Source organism: Marmota flaviventris, chromosome 17 (genome assembly GCF_047511675.1).
Source record: "Marmota flaviventris isolate mMarFla1 chromosome 17, mMarFla1.hap1, whole genome shotgun sequence".
Lineage (NCBI taxonomy): Eukaryota > Metazoa > Chordata > Mammalia > Rodentia > Sciuridae > Marmota > Marmota flaviventris.
The window spans coordinates 862308-873424 of NC_092514.1; positions in this window are offsets into that span (position 1 = coordinate 862308).

The following is an 11117-nucleotide window of genomic DNA, read 5'->3' on the forward strand; positions in this document are numbered from 1 at the left end:
TAGAAGCCCTCTCTCCAGAATGTCTCGCAGATCAAAGCATATGAATTTTATTTAATCAACACCTCAGAAAATTTAACATCCAGGATGTGCTGAGTTGCCACCGGACTCAAATTTCAAATTGACAGTGGATCAGGTATGGCCATGAGGCACGGGTGAATCATCATGCAATTTGAGACTAATACTGCATGTTTCTTCCACAGCTTCCTCCAAGTTCTATCTTTTTTTTTTCTTTTCTTCTTAGAATTCTAGAAAACCAAGTTTATGTCCTACTTTTTATTAACTTTCTATAATGTACAGTTCACCCATTACTCTTGATCTCAATTTGATATAAAAATAACCAAATAAGAACATTTTTGCACATTATACAAAACTGTTTTTGAAGATATTATCTATTATGGGCCCAATGTCTTTTACAAAGGTATCTTTCTAATTTGTCCCCAAATTTAGATCTTTCTTACCTCACCCTCTCCCCATTTTAATTAAAGAAATGAGGGCTCCTTTACCCAGGTCATCCCTGACCCCTATTTTTCCTTGGTTCCTAGGATGTTTGAGAGTAAATCAAATTTTTATTACTACTCTTGCATAGATCCCTTCTTTCTCCCTTTCTATCACATATATTTCTGAATTCCACTGGTGTTTATTTTAAAATGTTTTAGGAAAATGTGGGTTTCAGCAAGAGCATTAATTGATATATTTTTATTTCCACACATGTAATAGAAAAATATTTTTTCTACATTCTTCTAGATTTGAATAATGCTGATGAAACACACAAAAAAGCTGCTTCAAATCACCTTTGCAATTCCTTGTGGCTTAAATTAGAAACAAATTATATCCTCTTGATTCATAAGAAAGAAAGGTGCCAGACCATTCTTTCCTGACCTGCAGCAGCCACGCACACACTACCAAGCCTGTGTGTCTGCCCTCCCCGACTAATGTGCTGTCCTCAGTGACCATAGCCCTGGCATTATAAAAAGGATTTCTCACTCCACAAGGACTACATTTCTCTTCTTTTTCTGGGTGATGCTAATGCTGCTGGCCTGCATACTTGGGAAGAGCTTCCTTCTACTTCACCCAGGCTGAGTGGCCGCTTGCTCTTTCTCCTCTAGGTGAGCTGCAGCTACAAAAAGTCTGCATTTAAGCTTTGCATCATCATGTAGTTTTCTTTCCTCATCTTACTAAAATCTATTTCCATGCCATATTTAAAAGGCAGCTATTTCCTAACCAGTTTTTAAAATTCATCTTTATTCTCTATTCTCAAAAAGCAGAAGTGCTTCCTCTTTCCTATATTAACAGATATCATTTCCCATTCCTATGCTCTTCATTTATCTACCATTTCATGGAAGATAACTGTAAAAGATTACCCTAAAAATACTCTAATGTGCCCTTAACAGAGTTAAAAGTTACATTTTCCCCTAGATCAGGTAGAGTTGAAATAATTCATTGTGGAAAGTATAATTTCAAAAAGAGAATGAGGAAGTGACTTACAAATGCAAAACACATCCTGAATACTTATGAAGAATGTTAAAAATAGGAATAAACAATAATACTGGGAGCCAGGCAGGGTGGCACATGCCTGTAATCCCAGAGGCTCAGGAGGATGAGACAGGAGGATCGAGAGTTCAAAGCCCCAGCCTCAGCAACAGTGAGGCTCTAAGCAACTCAGTGAGACCCTGTCTCTAAATAAAATACAAAATAGGTCTCCCATCCAAGTGCTGATATAAGGTGACTGATTCATACTGGGGTAGGGTGAGGGAGCATGGGAGGAATAGGTGAACTCTAGATAAGGCAGAGGGGTGGGAGGAGAAGGGAGGGGGCAGGGGGTTAGCAATGATGGTGGAATATGATGGACATCATTATCCAAAGTACATGTATGAAGACAGGAATTGGTGTGAACATACTTTATATACATCAAGAGATATGAAAAATTGTGCTGTATATGTTTAATATGAATTGTAATGCATTCTGCTGTCATTTATTTTTAAAAATCAATTAAAAATACAAAACAGGGCTAGGGATGTGGTCCAGTGCCCCTGAGTTCAAACCCCAGTACCACCACCCCCCAAGAAAGAATAATACTGGGGATGTAATGAAGGGCCAGGGGAAGGAGGGCTGAGCGGGGCACACCTCCAGAGTGAAAGCAAAATGGGATCCTGAGACACTGGAGAAACAGGACAAGATGTAGTAGCAAGGTTCAGAAGCCACAGCTGTGAGAAAAGCTGTCATACAGCAAGAACAGCATGCAAAGATGCAGGGCTGGAGTGATGGGTCTATAAGCCAGGATCACTAGTAGACCACCAGAAGGTGGAAAAGGCAAAGAAGGGTCCTCCTCCTGCAGGTTTCAGAAGGGGACTTCCAGCATCCAGATATGAGAGACAAGGAGCATTTGTTGTTCTATTGTGAAAGAAGAGAAAAGAAAGGGAGAGAAGGGAGGAAGGAACAAAGGAAGAAATGGAAGAAGAATTGTTGTCATAAAACTCATGAGAGATGTTTGTAAGAGTTAGTTGGGGAAAATAAGCCCTCAACAATGACAGAGTGAAAACTGGAGTCTGTCTCAATATGTTCTATATTTTCCCATCAGTGCCTCTGCTTGCAACCTTGGTCACATCAGTTTAGTTGGCAAATTTTATTATTTTTGTTTTATTAATTATTTGTATAAAGTGCCTGAAGTTTGGGAAAGATGGAATAGCAAAAACTGTGAAGACAACTTATTCAAACTGTTACCTGGGTCTGGACTGATGAATAAACATATATGTTGTTTAATAATGAAAATACATTCTATTGGGTACTTGTTTTAAGACCAGTTCCCTTCTAAATAATTTTACAGATCACACAACATTAATACACCATAAAAAGAGAGTGGAGGAAAGTTAGTGACTAATAACTATGCTTATAAGTGGAGCTCTTATGAGAAACACAAACAGCAATATCACTACCTAAGGGCCACTTGAATCCTATAGCGTGGTTACCCTAAAGACAATGAAAAGTAACACCATGATTTTCCCATAGAGCCCTCCTTGCCCATGTCCAGCCTGCCTTGGTAATGTGCATCTGCTTGTAACAATGACAAGATCAGCATCGGAGCCCATCATTTGGAGAAACTTGTATAGAATTGTTTCTAGCCTTATCCAAAGTCAACAGACTACACAGCCAGTAAATTAAATGTTTCACACACAAACCACCTGTCTAACTCACAATTATGGTGGCCCAAAATAACTTGGCTCTATTGGCCAGAAAACACTCACCTCAGCAAAACCCACCAATACCCAAAATAACCTCCATGAGATGTTGAGACTCAGCCTTAGAACTTTAGCATCAGTCTGAAGAACTTGAAGTCGGATGCCATCTTCTTGGGAGGCAAGGCAACCCCCTTTCCCTGCCCTTCCTGAAAGAACACCCCTGCCTCCCCACAACCTCTTCCGTTTTACCTAAGTTTAGAGCCATCAAATTTTACCAGTGCCTTTCTGTTAGGATTCTTTTGAATTTTAAAGTAAAATTTATTTTTTTCTCCTCTAGAATAGAAAGTAAGGAAAGTACAAATAACTGAAGTAGAAATAATCACTCATCTTCAAGATAACTATGGTTAACTTTTGGTTGCTTTTTCTTCCTAGTCTTTTTTGAAAGAAAGTTTTAAGATATACACACAAATCCTTAGCATAGTGATGCCTATGACAATGCATAAAGTTCAAAGACCTTCATTATTAAAGATTACTAAAATTGGAGCTGAGGAGGATATTTATTGTCTATGGTTGTTTATTGAATCTTAAGTGTATACTTCTCTAGTGGGTATTTTTTTTCATTGGACATTTTGAAGGTGAAAACAAAAAGATACATGTACAATAGAACTTCTTACATGTGTAAAGAAAACCACACATGTCACCCCATTGTCATGTCACCCCATTGTGATGTTAACATATTCACTATGCATAGTGAGGAAGAAAGAAAAAATACTGTATATAAATCTCTTGAGGCACCTCTCAAATTAACCAGTTTCCATCACTCCCTCCTGCATGACACCAGCTGCCTTTACATACTTTTTCTAATCTTACTAGGCCACTCAAAGAATTTCAGTTTGCAGATCCTGAAACTGACTATTTTGCTTTACAGTTTAGGAATCTGAAGTTCAGAAAATGTGGTACTCCCAACTATTTCAGTACCTATTTCTACCATGTACCCAGCATGGAACTGGATGACTCAAGAAGACATTTATTCAAATATACTTATTATGCACCTATTACATGCCTTTCTTGCTTTAATTCCTGACTATACAAGATGGATATGATATTTGCATTTCTGAAATTTGCAGTCTAGCAAGGGAAAAGTCTAAAATGTACATGGAATATAATGTATGCTCATTGACAATTACTTTTCTGAGCCTGTGGGGGAGTCTTAAGAAACAAAACAAATATATGATATACACTTTATTGTTTTACTACTTTGAGCTGCTGATCATTGAAGCAGAAGCTAGAAATAGCTTTTAATGGAATGAATAGGGGAAATAACAAATATCTGTGCAGAATCATCAGGGCTGGCACATGTGCCCTCCATAGAAGACATAGAGGAAGAGTTTTAGTTTTTACCCGAAATTTGTATATGAAGTAGCCACATATCTGGAAACCCACTGTCTGGCTGTTTGTGAACTATAATAATACTATTGATTATTCTAGCCAGCCATATTCTATATGTTTTGCATGTATCATCTTATCACAGCAACCTCACTGTATGGGTCTGTTGCTATTTGCACTTGAGAAGATAAGGAACAGACTCACTAGAAGTTAACTTTTCCAAGTTCACACATATAGTGGATGGTAGAATTTTTATTTAAATGAAAGCTTGTTTGTACCTATACCCTTCTAGTAACTCTACTTCAAGGTCCTCTTCAGTTTTGCTGGCTAGAAGAAATTGTCCGTGTGAGAAGGGTCAGAAACCACAAGGCCACAGCTTTGTCTTTATCCTTTACATTTCAGGCCATGACAAAGGAGTTGAGAGTCCAGAGAATGCTACTAGTTTTTTGATTTTGTCAGAGAAAGACTGAAATCAAAAGAATTAAAGATTTTTACTTCACTCGGCATAACAGCCTTTGCCCTGTTCTTTCCTAGTAGTGATTGCAGCTTCTAATTATATATTGAAAAATTGGGAATGTGGGAGTGAAGAGTACTCTAGACACTTCAACAAGAAGTGCTCTTGAGATAGACAGATGATCACTGAGTTTTAATTTGCTTTAGTCCCTACAGATATGTGTCAAAGGAAAGACAGATTGGGGATGATGGAGAAATCTTATATGACTTTCTGCAGGTGAGATTACTCAGTTTCATAAAGTTTAGACTGAAAGACACCCAGTTTGCTGGTTTTTTCCCTCCAAAGATGTATAGAACTCCCATTGGAGTTCTTAAAGTCATTAAGAATTGCCATTGTTTATTACTGCAGCATAACCTAGCCTATTCTAACTAATAAAATTGGGCAGTTAGGATTGGATGAGTGAGAAAATACCAGATAGAAGCCATGTGACACTAGAAGTTCCTAAAATGATCTTAAAAATAATTTGCTATTTAAAAAATTAAATAAATCCCTCAACTCTGAGGTCACAGTTTTATTATATTCAGTTATTGAATATTACTAACTCTAAGAGAGTTAACTCACAAGTGATGGTGAAAATTAAACTTGGGTTTCTTTGGAAATTTATAAATGCATTTAATGAATCTTTAAAAAATTACTTAAAGATGAAATTTATGGTAGGTAGCAAACATGAATTTAGAATTACAATTATGATGACATTTCATTTATATTTAAAACTTTGTAATGACTTTTCTTCACATTCATGAGAAAGCTTAACTACTTAGCCTGGGAAAATAAGCATCATCATGACATGTTTCCATACCTGTCACTCCTATCTCTTCTCACAAATTAGCTGCTTATTTATGATGACCACAAAGTGTCCACTCTTGTCTAGTCTTTGCACAAGCTGGAGAACATTTCCATTCCCTGGTTTTGCTTAGTCTATGTGGAATGGTATAACAAAATACCATAAACTTGGTAGATAGCTGTCCATGGGGTTCAGACCCATCAAATTGGGGATCCCAGCAGGTGGAAGAAGATGCAAGGCACAGTTGGGATAGTAGACATGCTTTATTAAGAGGTGACAGCTTCCCCCAGCCTTCTGACACTAGCCTGTTATGTAGACCTTTGTCATTTGCAGACCAGAAAAAGGAGGCTCGGTGCTAACAGGTTTCATAAGTGAGTGAATGCTCACAGCAAATAATTATCATCTTGACTGCACACATGGAGTCAGGGTTTTCATAATTTTGACTACATACTAAAAACAGAGCCTACTGGAAGCCTTGGTGAGGGAACCTACTTGTATCTACCTTGGGCCTGCCCTACAATCCAACCCTTTAAGATCCCTTGCTGTAGAGTCTTCATGTTTGAAGTCTTCCACAAAGATCTCTTAGTGAGGAAGTTAGAGCCCCAAATCCAAAGACCACAACAACAAAACAAACTACAACAACATACAGTCAAAAGAAAAATCTCATCACCTAGGATTACTAAAACCCAAGGCCAATTTCATCCCATGTTGAACTGGCAATGAAAGTTCTTCCCAGCCATGTCCAATTGTCAAGGGACGTAGGCTGGATTTGCTAAGGTAGTCTGGCAGCAGAACTCACAGGCACTTAGGTGCTTACCTAGCAGGCAGTGGTGTTTGCTATTCTGGTGTAGGATTTAGTGAGGTCACTCCTACAGAGCAAAGGACAGAGCCATATCCATCTGGGAAAATGCATGCCAGCTTTGAGTTCTCAGGAAAGCATAGTGGCCACCTGTGGAATCACACTCTGTGGTGATACCACACTCATAGAGTTTGGTCCTGAACTTCAGCCTGTTCTATGTATATCAGCACAGGGAACTCAAAATTGGCCAAAGGGAAATAACAAACATGCCCTTTAAAATCCATGCCCATCTGTTAGACCTGGCCAAGTCACATGTACCCAGGGGCAATGGAGAGGTCATTCACTCACCTCCCATGGTATTATAAGGAGATCAAACTCCAATTAGTTTCCCTATGTAGATAACAGGGCTATCCAATGATGGTGGGGGCCTTTATTGTACAGGGCCATGTCCAATCCACAGATTGCCCCAAATTCTATCCAGTTGTAGTAGGCAAAAAAAATCCTTTGTTTTCCAAACCCAGTCTTAAGTCTAGCATCCTTTATTGTCACCTGGATCAGTATTGGGTCTGCTGTGTTGTGCAGGAATTCCTCCACAGGAGCTGCTCTGCCTCTTCAGGGATGCACATTCAGAGCTCACAGAACTGTCCACAGATGCTGTGTCTACCCTCATAGAAGGAGGGTTGGCTGCAGTTCTAAGCCCTTGCTTCAGCAGGCCATTCTGTCTTTCTGTCCTGCCTGCAGCCTGTGGATGTGCAGCTTCCATTGAATCTGTAATTAAGTCAGTTGCCCATTGCTGCATTCTGACCCATGAAATGGGTGCCTGGATCACTTTTTATGTGAGGATCCAGCTATACAAGACTATTAATGATGTCAGGGTACAAGTTGTATTATGCCAATTCACTTGACCACTGGGCCAGAAAAACTAGAAGCCTATGGTTGTATCAACTGCTATCAAGGAAAACATGGCCTCCTCTGACCTTGATAAAGGGCCAATGTAGTCAACCTACCATCAATTAAAGGGGAAATATTCACATGTTACCTGGCCGTCTGTGGCTCCAAGGCATTGAGTGTGGATGATCCTGAGCACAAACCACATGCCTGGCAAGACCTACAATGGCCCTCTATGTTAAAGGCTGGCCCAGTGTTTGGACTGCATTCCACATAGTTTTCACATCTGCATGCTGTAGGTGACAGTGTAACCAAGCTGCCAGGCCAGTGGGAGGTGCCCATTCCAAACACTGCACCCTAGCCAAAGCATCTGCTTCATAACTCCCTGGGCTAGTCAGGAATGCATGGCTAATAACATGCCTGAAAGTTAACTGTTCTTGATGGCCTAGCTCCTAGACCTCTTGCTACTGAATTTGTCCATAATATATAGCACAACTGTCATTACATATCACCATGGGGGATACTTTATTTGCTACCTCCATTTAACTCAGCTTATGGGCTATTTTGTCTTATACTCATCTCAAACCAGAAACTGTTCGTGTCTGACTCCACAGCCACCACCATTCAAACAGGTGGTTTTTCATGACTGGAGCCCTCAATGTACCTACCACTGCACAGTATGGGTGCTTTACTTCTAAGGAATGGACATGTTTTTCTTTCACTTACATATGTAACAGGCTCTAGAACCTCCTGAAGTCTCTTATTCCTGCTGGTTCCTGGTATATCTGGGCTCTTTTGTCCCTGTGAGTTCCTGGCACATCTGGGCTCTCTTGGACCCTCTAAATGCATTCATGTCATTGACTGTTTTGCAACCTCTGCTGTAAGGTGAAGTGTTAACCTTTCTACTTTTAGAGCACTACATATAAAAGCATTCACCCCTAAACTCAGGCATAACACCAAAGCGGCCAGGGGCTCCTGGCCTCTGTCTAAATTGTTTTCCCAGGTCCACCAACTCTGCTTCACAGGTGAAGTGTGGTGAACTTGCTTATTTGGGGTGGCCATGCCAGCTATTTGCTGGAGCCACTGGCTGCTGCTGTTTCATTTTCTGCATTACTACTGGCAAGGCTTACAGATATTAATCCTCACCTTTATGGTTTGGGTGTGAGGTGTCTCCCAAAAATCATATGTAAGACAATGCAAGAAGGTACAGAGAAAAAAAATGATTGAGTCATGAGAACCTTAACTCAATCAATGAATTAATCACCTGATGGGATTAATTGAGTGGGAATTGGAAGTGGGGTATAGGGGTGTGGTTTTGTGATATGTATTTGCATCTGGCAAGTGGAGTTTATCTGCTTCCCAATTATCATGTGAGCTGCTTCCCTATGAAACACTTTTCTGCCATGATGTTCTGCCTCACCTCAAGCCCCAAGAAGTACAGCTGACCATCTGTGGACTAAGATCTCTGAAACTGTGAGTCCTCCAATAAACTCTTCCTCCTCTACAATATATCAATTGGGTATTTTAGTCACAGCAGTGAAAAACCTGACTAAAACACTTTCTTTTCTTTTGATTCAATTAGCACTCTGGCGGAGGCTGGGGGGTATTTTCAAGGTAGAAAGATCCTCCTCCAATGATGTTACTCTGGCTTCCAAGGCCTCTCCTTTATCTTGCAACTCCCTCATCTTGGTAGGCTCTCATAAAGCTGCATCAGTTCCTTCTCTCAGACCTGTAAGAAACACCCATTCCATGGTCCCAGCAACCAGGTGCATGCATCCTTAGACTGTTCCTCCATCCATTCTGCACTGCTGCTGACATCTTTCTCCTTGGCCATGCATGGCCCAGCAACTGGGCTCTGCTGCCCATTCACATTCAACTTCACTGGGTCTATGTTTAATGCAGCTCAATCAGAAAAATTCAACCCACTTGCCCTGTTGCCTTCTGAGTGGCACCATCTCATAGATGGGAACTCACTGCTTTTATAGTCCTACTTATGCTCATAGGGAACCCATAAACTATATCCCAACTGTCCACAGGAGTCCATGCTACTAGGACCTTGGCAACCAAGTCCAGCTACTCAGTGTATATAGATCCCCCTATCTACTGTGGTTGAGGCACCTCTCACCTGTGTAAATCCTGCTGACTGCACAAATTGTTAGGGTGGGGCTGGAACCCAGGAAACAGATTTGGGATCCTGGCATGTGCAAGAAGATGTGAGGCACAGTTGGGATAGTAGACATGCTTTATTCAGAGGTGGCAACAGCTCCCAGCCTCCAGACCCTTGCCTTTTACATAGGCCTTTTTAAATATGCAGACCAGACAAAGAAGGCTTACTGCCAATGTGGTAAATAAGTGAGGACGTGTTCACAAGCACATGTTTATAACCTTGAGTACACATTGAATCACAGTGTTCACGATAGTGCCAACAAATTTGATGTCCATAAGGCATTTTTTTAAAATTATTTATTCTAATTTGTTATACATGACAGCAGAATGCATTTCAATTCATAGTACACATATAGACAACATATTTTCATGTCTCTACTATTTGCCATATCTAAAGTTCCTCTATTTCTTCAATGCTCCCTACCCCATTCGCATTATGGATCAGTATCCACATATCAAAGAATACATTCAGCCTTTGTTTTTTTTGGGGATGGGCTTACTTCACTTAGAGTAATATTCCCCAACTCCATCCATTTACCTGCAAATGCCATGATTTTATTCTCTGTTAATGCTGAGTAATATCCCATTGTGCATATATACCACAGTTTCTTTATCATTCATCTACTGAAGGGTATCTAGGCTGGTTCCACAGTTTAGCTATTGTGAATTGTGCTGCTATAAACATTGATGTGGCTGTGTCCCTGTAGTATGCTGTTTATAAGTCTTTGGGGTATAAACCGAGGAGAGGGATAGCTGGGTCAAATGGCGGTTCCATTTCCAGTTTTCCAAGGAATTTCTATACTGCTTTCCAGATTGGTTGCACCAATTTGCAGTCCCATCAGTGGTGTATGAGTGTACCTATTTCCCCACACCCTCACCAACACTTATTGTTGTTTGTATGCATAATAGCTGCCATTCTGACTGGAGTGAGATGAAACCTTAGAGTACTTTTGATTTGCATTTCTCTAATTGCTAGAGATGATGAACATTTTTTCATATGCTAGTTGATTGATTATATATCCTATTCTGAGAAGCATATGTTCAGTTCTTTAGCTCATTTACTGATTTTTTTTTTGGTGTTAAGTTTTTTTTAGTTCTTTACATATCCTAGAGATTAATGCTCTATCTGATGTGTGTGTGTGGTAAAAAATTGCTCCCATTTTATAGGCTCTCTATTCACCTCACTAATTGTTTCTCTCTGCTGAGAAAAAAAGCTTTTTAGTTTGAATCTATCACATTTATTGATTTTTCATTTTATTCTTTGCACTACAGGAGTCTTATTAAGGATGTTAAGGATGTTGGGGCCTAATGTGACATGATGAAGATTTGGGCTTACTTTTTCTTCTATTTTTTAGGCACAGGGTCTCTGGTTTAATTCCTAGGTCCTTGATCCACTTTGAGTTG